Genomic DNA, 9685 nt, shown 5'->3' with positions numbered 1-9685 from the left:
CAATGTGTGCACTCCAATGTCAGCTGGACTCTGAAAAACGAGACTCGCTGCTCACAGGGTTGTTTATGCGGCGCTGCTGGAATCATCGGTCTTGTGTGCCGTAGCTGGCTTTTGTTAGCCTTAAACTGTTTATGCTCGCATTGACATGCTGTATTAGTCATTTGAAATGTATGAAAGAAGGTGCTGAGAGAACAGAGAACTAAAAAGAATTAATTCATGGAAGAGACATGACCATATTCAACACTCGCATTTGATGGACTGATAATAAGCCTTAGACGTGCAGGCAAAAAATAAATGTGAACTTTGTGCTGATGGATTTTATGGGATTCAAGTGTGGTTAGTTCACCCCAAAATTAAAATTCTGTCAGTTATTACTCACCCTCATGTTGTTCTATAAGACTTTCGTTCACAAATTAAGATATTTTTTATTAAATCTGAGAGCGGTCTCACTCCTCCATAGACTTCTTAAGGGTTCGAAACTGGCCGGCCCAGAAGTAATGATAGTCATTTGTTAAAATAGTCCAAGTGACTAAAGTGGCTCAATCTTAAAGGACAAGTTTGGTATTTTACAAATAAAGCCCTGTTTTAAGATCGTTTTTGATGAAATTGAATGGCTAAGATTGTCTTTTAGACAAATGCTGCAGTCACAAGAATTTTTGGATTCTGTGGTAGCACCCCCACATCTTCACAATGGTGGCATAGGTGCACAGGAACAATCCTTCATAAAACACATAATACAAAGACGTGAAACTCATCGAGTGGTCTGGGGTGTTCACTGATATGCTCACACAAAAATTGTTGCAAAAGATGCTTTCCAACAGGTGTTTTACCATTCGTTGCAAAACTGTTGACCTATTTTTCCGAACGCCTCACAACCGTACATTCTTCTGTTGAGAGCTTGAATAATACACACTCCAGCCCAGTTGGTGGCGATAATGCACCTTCGCCAATTTCAAGCAAACCACTTGTATAGTGTAGCCTACGATACCGTGACTGCATGCGACTACAGAAAGAATACAAACAACCCCATTTCCGTTTCCGGCGGTGAAGTAATACCGTACAACACAGAACATACAATACAAGTCAATGGAGTTGTACAAAAACTACGATAAAACCTGTTGGAAACATCTTTGCAGTGATTTTTGTGTGAGCATATCAACACCCCAGACCACTCGGTGAGTTTCACATCTTTGCAAACTAAAGTTTTATGCGTTTTATGAAGGATTGTTCCTGTGCACCTATGCTACCATTGTGTTCTCGGGACAGCAGCATCTGTCTAAAAAACAATCTTAACCATTCTATTTCATCAGAAACAATCTTAAAACAGGGCTTAAATTGTAAAATACTGAACTTGTCCTGTAAGTTTATGAAGCAACAAGATTATTCAATTATTAATTTCTGTCTCTGTGGGCCATGAGATTTCACGTAGTGAAACTACCTCTCAGATTTAATCAAAAATATCTTAATTTGTGTTCCGAAGATGAACGAAAGTCTTACGGGGTTGGAACAACATGAGGGTGAGTAAATACTGACAGAATTTTCATTTTGGGGTCAACTATCCCTTTAATACAAGTCAATGGTATAACTGCCCACATGGAAAAAACCTATATAAACATATGTTTTAATATAGGTTTTGATATATGTTTTTAATATATGTGATATATATATAAAATTGGCCGTTTTCCTATATTATATGCACATATATGTACATATATACGTGCATATATGTACACATATATACGCACCTATATAGGTACATGTATGCACACATATAGGTGCATATATACATGCATATATGTACCTATACAAGTACATGTATGCATGTATATATGAACATATATGTTCACCTATACATGCACCAACATGTTTACCTATATTAGAATAATTATTAAAATCCATAGCTACTAGGCAACATAAATAATAGTCCAAAATGTACGCATTTAGATTATTTATTTACTTAAGATCAAATAGTACAAAAACAAAAATAAGACAAAAAAACTGGATAGAAAAAAAAAACTTTGATCTTCTCAGCTCCATGAGCTTTAAATTGATAGACGTGCCCATCTCCCCTCGGCTGGCTGACGGCCACTTCTTCAATGTAGCATCTAGAGAAGACAAAAATAATAAGACACTATAATAATAATACTAAGAAGAAGAAGAAGAATATAGTACTTCATCAGGAACCCAAAGTGCTTACAGTACAGATGTGATCGGACACATATTTTTTGATAAAAGGCTGATCATTTTAAAAAATGCGTCATGTAAACATGTCAATTGGAAGATTCTGAAAAATCAGAAACGTGGCTTAAGAAAAGGAAAGTTAGGATCAAGAACTGAGCAAGCGATGAATTAGTATTATAGGTTCCAAGCAGATATAGTAACAATAATCCCTTATACAGTCTCCATTGATGCCTAATAAACATACAAGTAGGCTATGGTTAAAGTGGTGAACTTATAAAATCCTAATGCGTTGAGAAGGGAAAACAAAACTTTTATACATTTACTCACCAATAATGATGCCTTTTTAATTTGGTCAAGGGCGACCAGCTGCTCCCCATCCCCTCTGGTTGGCTTCCCACCTTAAAGTAAAATTTCAAAATTATTATAAAAGGGGGTTAAAACGAAGCTTGTGAAAGCAATACTTTTTTTATATACACATCACATTTTCTTGAGGTGCAAGGAAATACAAAAATGGCAAGTAAAAAAGCGATGGTATGCCCGCACACAAACATAATTTATTCCACAGAATATTAATTGTTTTTTAAGAGATTAGGAGCATGTTTTGTACCATTCAGGTTGTTTTCAGCAAAGTCTCCAGGTCAAATGTGCCCAGCAGCAGATTCCACACCATGGCAGTAGCAGAGGTGGCAAGGAGGGCTGCTTTCCACACCCCAGAGCCTTTTATAACTTCAATCTGAAAAATAATTTATTCATTTATTGGCATTGTTTCATATTGATTCTTATGCTTAGCTTCCCAATAATTTATACGTTTACAAATGAATTACTAGGAGTGCTACTTGGGTGCTATGAGGTGTGTTCCTTTGGTGCTCTTCAGTTTGGAGATCCAAAGTTGTTCCCAGATAAACAGTAATTCTGAGGCACTCAAAAGGAAAATAAATATAAAAAGCCTTTATTTAAACTTGGCTATCCATTAAAAACATATGCCAACATGTTTCGGCCTCATTGGCCTTCTTCAGGGCAAATTCAAAATGGCAGTCAGTAGACTGCAAGCTATATATCTACATGTAGTCACATGACCTAAAGTCACAGGTGCTCATCTGCACATATCACCTGACCAAGAGCAACAGGAACAACTTACTCTAGATAAGACAGGTCACATTTACATATCAGGATAGTTTAAAATATCAATATAAATGGATACATGTAACAACAGTTTATATGTTTTTATGTATAAAATGCAGATTAATGATAAAGATATGAAACAAATTAATAATTGCCCTAAATGTTCTTAAAGGAGAGGAGGAGGACAGGGTGGGGGTGGGGGGGGGGGTATTTATTAATAAATAAATAAAAATTCAAGGGGGTTACTCACCAGTTGCACGTCTCAAAAGAGGAGCAATCTAAATCCTCAACAGGACTCCTTCCAGTCTTGTTCATAGAAGAAAAAAAAAGTTATTCTCTTCAATAAATTAAAGTGCAAATAACTTAAATCAAATAATTAACACTATCAATCAGCCCAACATCACAAGTCTCTACAGCTCTGCTAGAGAAACAATTTTAAAAAGCAAAATCAGAGGAACTTAACTTTTGAGCAATAATGGCGAGGTAACTTTTCATTTGAGGTAATTCTAGAAAGAAAGAAAAAGAGAAAAAAAAAAACAATTACAATCACTTAATCAAAATAGTAATGCCCCAACGTTAATGTTTACTATTTGAAAGACATTTCCTGCAACTGTGAAGGCAAGCCCATTGATACGGCTCTGGAGAGGAAACCTGGTTGTGAATGCAATTTTCTTTCACCAATTTCGACCAAAATCAAACTCCACAGGTATTTTTTTTTTCTGGAGCCGATTGCCCTCTTGAGCCGTTGGCAGAGAAGTATCATTTATTCTCATGACGTTATGTTCTCTAGGCCATGACTTTTGTTAACCCTCTACGAATTCCTCCAGAAAGAAACAAATAAATACACGTTAATTCTAAATTGAATCTTATCAACGGCTAAGTTATATTAGCACCCACAGTAACCTTACGTTACCTCACCAGCTAACAACATTGTAAGTGTATGGGCTGAAACAGGTGTGTTTGGCAAAAAATAAATGCTAAGTTGTTACTTCTCTGCCACCGCAATTTCCATGGTTCATCAGATCAATGTTTTTAATCCAAAAATTCATATGAAACACTCAAAATACAGTGCAGCACAACAACTTTACACAACATTTCAAGTAATGAACATGTTAACTCACTGGTCTATCAAATGTTGTTTTAATAATGTTGGATAATAAAACATCGCTGTTTTAGGACATCCAGGTCAGAGCGGAAAAAGAGGAGGAGAGAGTAGAAAATGAAACTAAGCGAGGAGATGAGAGCAGTATGTCCAAGGCAATCACATTAAGATTTTGTTGTATCTAAACTTTTTGATTCCATTACTTGGTTTCCCTCGATCACAATAGACAAATCTGATGGATCCTCCTCAGCCATGACATTGTGCTTCACAATCACCTTCATATTTTTGTCTGTGTAGTCCTCACATTCCTGCATGTAAAAAACAAACAAAAAGCATGCACATTTTTATTTTATGTAAGATGCTGTTTCAATATATTTCAGTTTATCTAAAAGGAAAGCAGAGGGGGAGTGGAAGGCAAAAGGAGAAGGTGGATACAAGAAGAGAGGAGGATCCTTTGAGTTAATCAAAAATCTGACATACCTGGTATGACATACATACCTGGTAGTAATGGCAGCATCTCTTTTTTTTCTCAATGTTCTGTGTCTGTAGGGAGATACAATTTAGTGATGTTAGAATGTTAGCGAAGTGGGGAGTGATTTACATATACTAAGACCGAATTACGGCCCTGGAACAGACTGGCGACCGGTCCAGAATGAACACTGCCCCTTCACCTGATAAATGCTGGGTCGGCTCAAAAATCTTGTGACCCGAACGGACAAAGCACTAAAGAAAATAGATAGATAAGACCGAATTCACACATTGATGTTAAAAGGTTTAAGTTGGTAAGGAGCTCAACTTTGCGCACAACAAATCAATTGTTTACAAATTAATTTAGTTTTAATTCACTCATATCAATAATCACATTTTTGTGAAAAAATAAAATCACATACGTCATTTAAAGTGTTTTTCTCCTTTGGCACGCATTAGCCGCAAAAGACCTCGTGAGTACTCATCAAGCTTCCGTGTGAATGTCTCCTCTAAGGAATATGTTGTGATGCGTCTAAACTCCTCCTTGATCTAGGAAGTTAAATGACCAAAAATTTACATTTTAAATTAAAGACCAGCTCTCATAGTATTCACATGAATGTATACTAGTGGCAAGTAAAAATTACAAGAAATTCAGTACACTATAGTACACTACAATTTATGAGATTATAAAACCATGTTTTTGCTCCAAAATTACTTTATAATGCATGTCGAATGCTTTAAATAACCTTCTGTGATCTGATTTAGCTTCGGATAAAAAAACGGACATGAAATATTGTATTTTATAGTATTCTGGACTAGATTATATCGATTAACATTAACTTACATTATAAATGTAATATATTATGAAGTTATCTGCATGGCTTGAAGAACACAAATAATGCGTCATATATCGTTGCAATCATGTTATCTGCAAGTATTCTGCGATCTTTGGAAACTTTGTTGTGGTTTCAGGTGTCACAGGTCATGTGGCTCTTCTTCGTGATATATTATGTAGTAACGTTATAAATTATGTGCACACGACGCCCGCCGGCTGCCAGTGTGTATTGAAAACATACTACATCCGAGGAGTATCCAGCGCTATGATTACATTGGCCCATTTTGGGTGTATTCAATAAATATAATTCCTCTAACGTTATACAGAAATCTGACAGAAACCTATAATCAATAAATATTTCTCAGAATCTGCATATTTTTGAGCTAAAGCACTTGTTTGGTCGAGCTCTGTCATGACGACGACAGAGGTATTTATGAATGGGAGCGGATGAATGACGCACATAATTCATATTAAAAGCGCCATCGAATGTTTTTTATTGCATAACTCCTTTAATTAATACATAACCGTCACTATAAGTTTCTCAGAAACAGTGGTCAAATACTGAAACCTGAGTCTTATATATGTTTAATAATGTATAATTTGTCAAGGTAATTACATTAAATCTGATAGTAACTTTGAAATATGTGCCCAACGGCCTACCGTCGGCTTGATGTGTTCCGCCATGGTGACGCCATCGACAGATTCAAACTTTAATTTCAAGTAATAATGACATGTTAAACAAACGAAAGCCCAATTAAAGCGAAGTGTAATGTCTCATAATTAAAAAAATATATATGCACTCCTATGTAAATAGCTTACCTTCACTTCTGCTGTTCGATGGCAGCCAGAGAGAGGATCCAGCGTCGCCCACACTCACTCAATAAGAAACCGCGGGCCTCCGCATGCGCAATTTAAAGGAAAAAACTCACGGTTTGGGGGTATATTTTCTTAAGTGAGTCTATTTGAGATGGTGCTCGATGCAGAGCCAAATGGGAGGAGCTAGAGCTCAAGCTCCCCCTTTTCTGGAGCTCCAGCTCCACCTCGCTAAATTTAGTGGGCGGGGCTTCGCTGCAGCTTCCAATGGGAAGAGCTAGAGCTCTAGCTCACCCTCGCTGGAACTAGTGGACAGAACATAACGCGCTATCAAGCCTGTTAATGTTAGTGCGAGTTTCACCCGTGATGAAAGGACAAGTTTGTTTTGATGCGCAAGGTGCTGGCAAACATAATATTATATTTTACTCTAAGATTTGTCATGATTATGATAAATTATACAATGATTTATCGTTTCTGTGACAAACGCATTTAAACACTTAGAACATTGCTCACACTATCTGTGCGTGTTTCTAAAAACTGTTGAAAACTTAGTATCTATGTATTCTTTTCTCTTAATTACGATGAACAGTTTCGTTGTTTTCCTCACTTTTAAAGCCGCTTTGGACAAAAGCGTCTGCTAGATTATGTAAATTACTAGACAAAGGCAATGTGTGCACGTTTATTTTGTCCACCGCAGTAACGCGAGTTATTTGTTGTAAATTAATCTAAAAAAAGATTGTGTAAATAAATCATCTGATTAATTCATTAAATAAAAAATAAGACCAGGTTACCTAATCTGCCCTTTTTGTACGTTAATGTAAAAGCATAAGCTACTCCAATAGGCCAGTTGTATTTTTTATATATATATTGTAAATTAAAGTGTACAATTGACTGTATTGGATAGACTCAACCTTCATGTTATAGGCTATGCATTAACCCGTTTAATCCCAATTTTTTTCTTGCAACTTGAGTACATGCATTTTACTCCTTAGACCTCCCTAACACTCAAACAATATGCCTTTTTTGATTTTATGTTGGTTAAGTTAGTGAAATATTAGGTTTTATACTCGGTCACAATAGTGACCGGTGGGAAACTACATAGTCAGAATTCATTCAAATTCTTCAATTTGACCTATTGACACAATTCATTACAAGACATCCAATATCTCGTTTTGTCATTTCGTGAAGAAGGCTTAGTGAGGTGAAAAGGTTGTCATGAACAAAGTTACACCCTGGAGGAACTTCTGCTTGTTCGGCTAGACCCCTATGGGCTAGACCATGTCTACACTTGGGCCCTGTCCTAGGCCAGTTTCAGGTAGATGTGTGCACTCTTTCAGTGCACTGAAGATGGGCCGAATGTTGTAGAAAGGGTTGTTTGTGGTCATGTGTGAGGCACACCATTTGGTTCTCATGAACATCTGCACAATCCTCCAGATCACATCTGCATCGCCATTCAATAGTCTACCTGGCAAATGGGCCGTTCCACCCTGGGACTCCCTATCTGAGCCATCACTATTACAGTCACTTTCAATTTGGGGTGGGGGGAAGGGGGTCATGCACGTCCAGAAGGTCCAACACATTGAACGTTTCTGGGATACTGATAACTGCACTAAACAAAATTATAAATGCAACACTTTTGTTTTTGCCCCCATTTTTCATGAGCTGAACTCAAAGATCTAGACCATTTCTATGTACACAAAAGGCCTATTTCTATCAAATATTGTTCACAAAGCTGTCTAAATCTGTGTTAGTGAGCACTTCTCCTTCGCCGTGATCATCCATCCTCATCACAGATGTGGCATATTCAGTGTAGGATTGCCAATACCCGCCAATATCTGCCTATACTGTACCTGTGTTTTCAATTGAAGCACTGCTATACTGTTATACTACCGGTCACAATTGTGACCGTAAACAAATTTACAAGTCTTACGAGCAAAATATAAATGCAGGAGTATAATTCTCAAAATATATCAGTAGTAGACCCTTTAAAGAACATATGTACAAAATTTGATAGTTCTATCTGTAAATTAAGATTTTTTATATACTACTTATTTTAGTAGTCTGAGGAAGAAATCTTCTTCTAGATGTGCAAGCAGGAAGTGACCTGATCTGGTCATGTGACCTTTCACACTAGTCACATGACATTAATTGATTTTAATCAAGACAGTCTATTTTGTCATTTAAAAGTTGAATTTCTTGCCCAAAGTCAATAACAACATTTTTAGAGCTTCCAGAAATAAGAAAAAAGCTGCGGTCACAATTGTGACCGGTGGGATTAAACGGGTTAAGCTATTTTAATGAAATGGAAAAAAGCAGTCCAGTACTCTAACACCAGCTGTGTGACTTCCCACACTAGTCTAGAGGAAAAACAAGATAACAAATGTGCTGAGATTATGCATCCGCTTCACATTTTAATGGTAGCCTATAATAAGAACCTACATTGAAGTACACACTTCATATAACACATAACATTTCTCTTCACAGAACTCAACCAATTTTTTTTTTTACATAGTACTCCCACTGGTAGATAAGATTCAAGTTCAAGTTGATTTTATTTATACAGCACATTTTATAACTGCCACTGACTACGTGCTTTAAAGAACTACAAAAATAAAAAAAATTAAGAGAGCTAGCCCATACTGCAATTCTTCCTTCTATTTCTTATCCCGACATACGTTCAGATTGTCAGCCCAGAAAAGCACATGAAATCCGTTTCAAGGCAAGCTACATCCATATGTGGTTTAAAATCCTATTCAAATAGCCTACCGGGACATATGTCTCAGTCTGAACGATCGGATTTCGGGTGGTGTGTGACTCTCACGCCACATAAAATGAGATGGTGCTCGATGCAGAGCCAACTCTTGCTAACTAACAGAGTATTTTTTTTTTATTTGTGTTCAATAAAAATCAAGCTGGCGCTGAAATATGTTGCTTTTGAAATCATGCCGAGTGCTCGGAAGTTAACCTGCGCGTGCGCGGTGAAGCTGGAGCTCCAGCGAGGGGAGGAACTGGAGCTCCAGCGAGGGGAGGAGCTAGAGCTCCAGCTCCTCCCATTTGGCTCTGCATCGAGGACCACTTGGTCTATTTTGGAGTCAATGTGCGAGATTATGTCGTGCTTCATTTGCTGCATCATGTTGAATTGTTAATTTGAAGAGTAGCTCACC

General features: G+C 37.1%; 1 long non-coding RNA gene across 17 annotated transcripts; it reads right to left on the bottom strand.

Annotated features, from left to right (window-relative positions):
* Positions 1–1933: 1933 nt before the first annotated feature.
* Positions 1934–6670, bottom strand: LOC148973343 (uncharacterized). 17 transcript variants are annotated; one of them, XR_016146857.1, is made up of 10 exons: positions 6528–6670; positions 5296–5422; positions 5077–5128; positions 4900–4948; positions 4609–4713; positions 4425–4470; positions 3554–3809; positions 2789–2914; positions 2509–2579; positions 1934–2105 (listed from the first exon to the last, which is right to left on the bottom strand). It is a non-coding gene; the product is annotated as an uncharacterized LOC148973343 (long non-coding RNA). The 17 variants fall into 17 exon arrangements; XR_016146845.1 differs by having other exon boundaries at positions 4904–4948; XR_016146854.1 differs by lacking the exon at positions 4425–4470 and adding an exon at positions 3018–3101 and having other exon boundaries at positions 4681–4713; positions 4904–4948.
* Positions 6671–9685: the final 3015 nt, after the last annotated feature.

Source organism: Pimephales promelas, chromosome 16, assembly GCF_988280905.1.
Source record: "Pimephales promelas chromosome 16, fPimPro1.hap1.1, whole genome shotgun sequence".
NCBI classification, from domain to species: Eukaryota; Metazoa; Chordata; class Actinopteri; order Cypriniformes; family Leuciscidae; genus Pimephales; species Pimephales promelas.
Note: the sequence above shows the minus strand (reverse complement) of the source record. Positions and strands in the feature narration are given on the sequence as shown.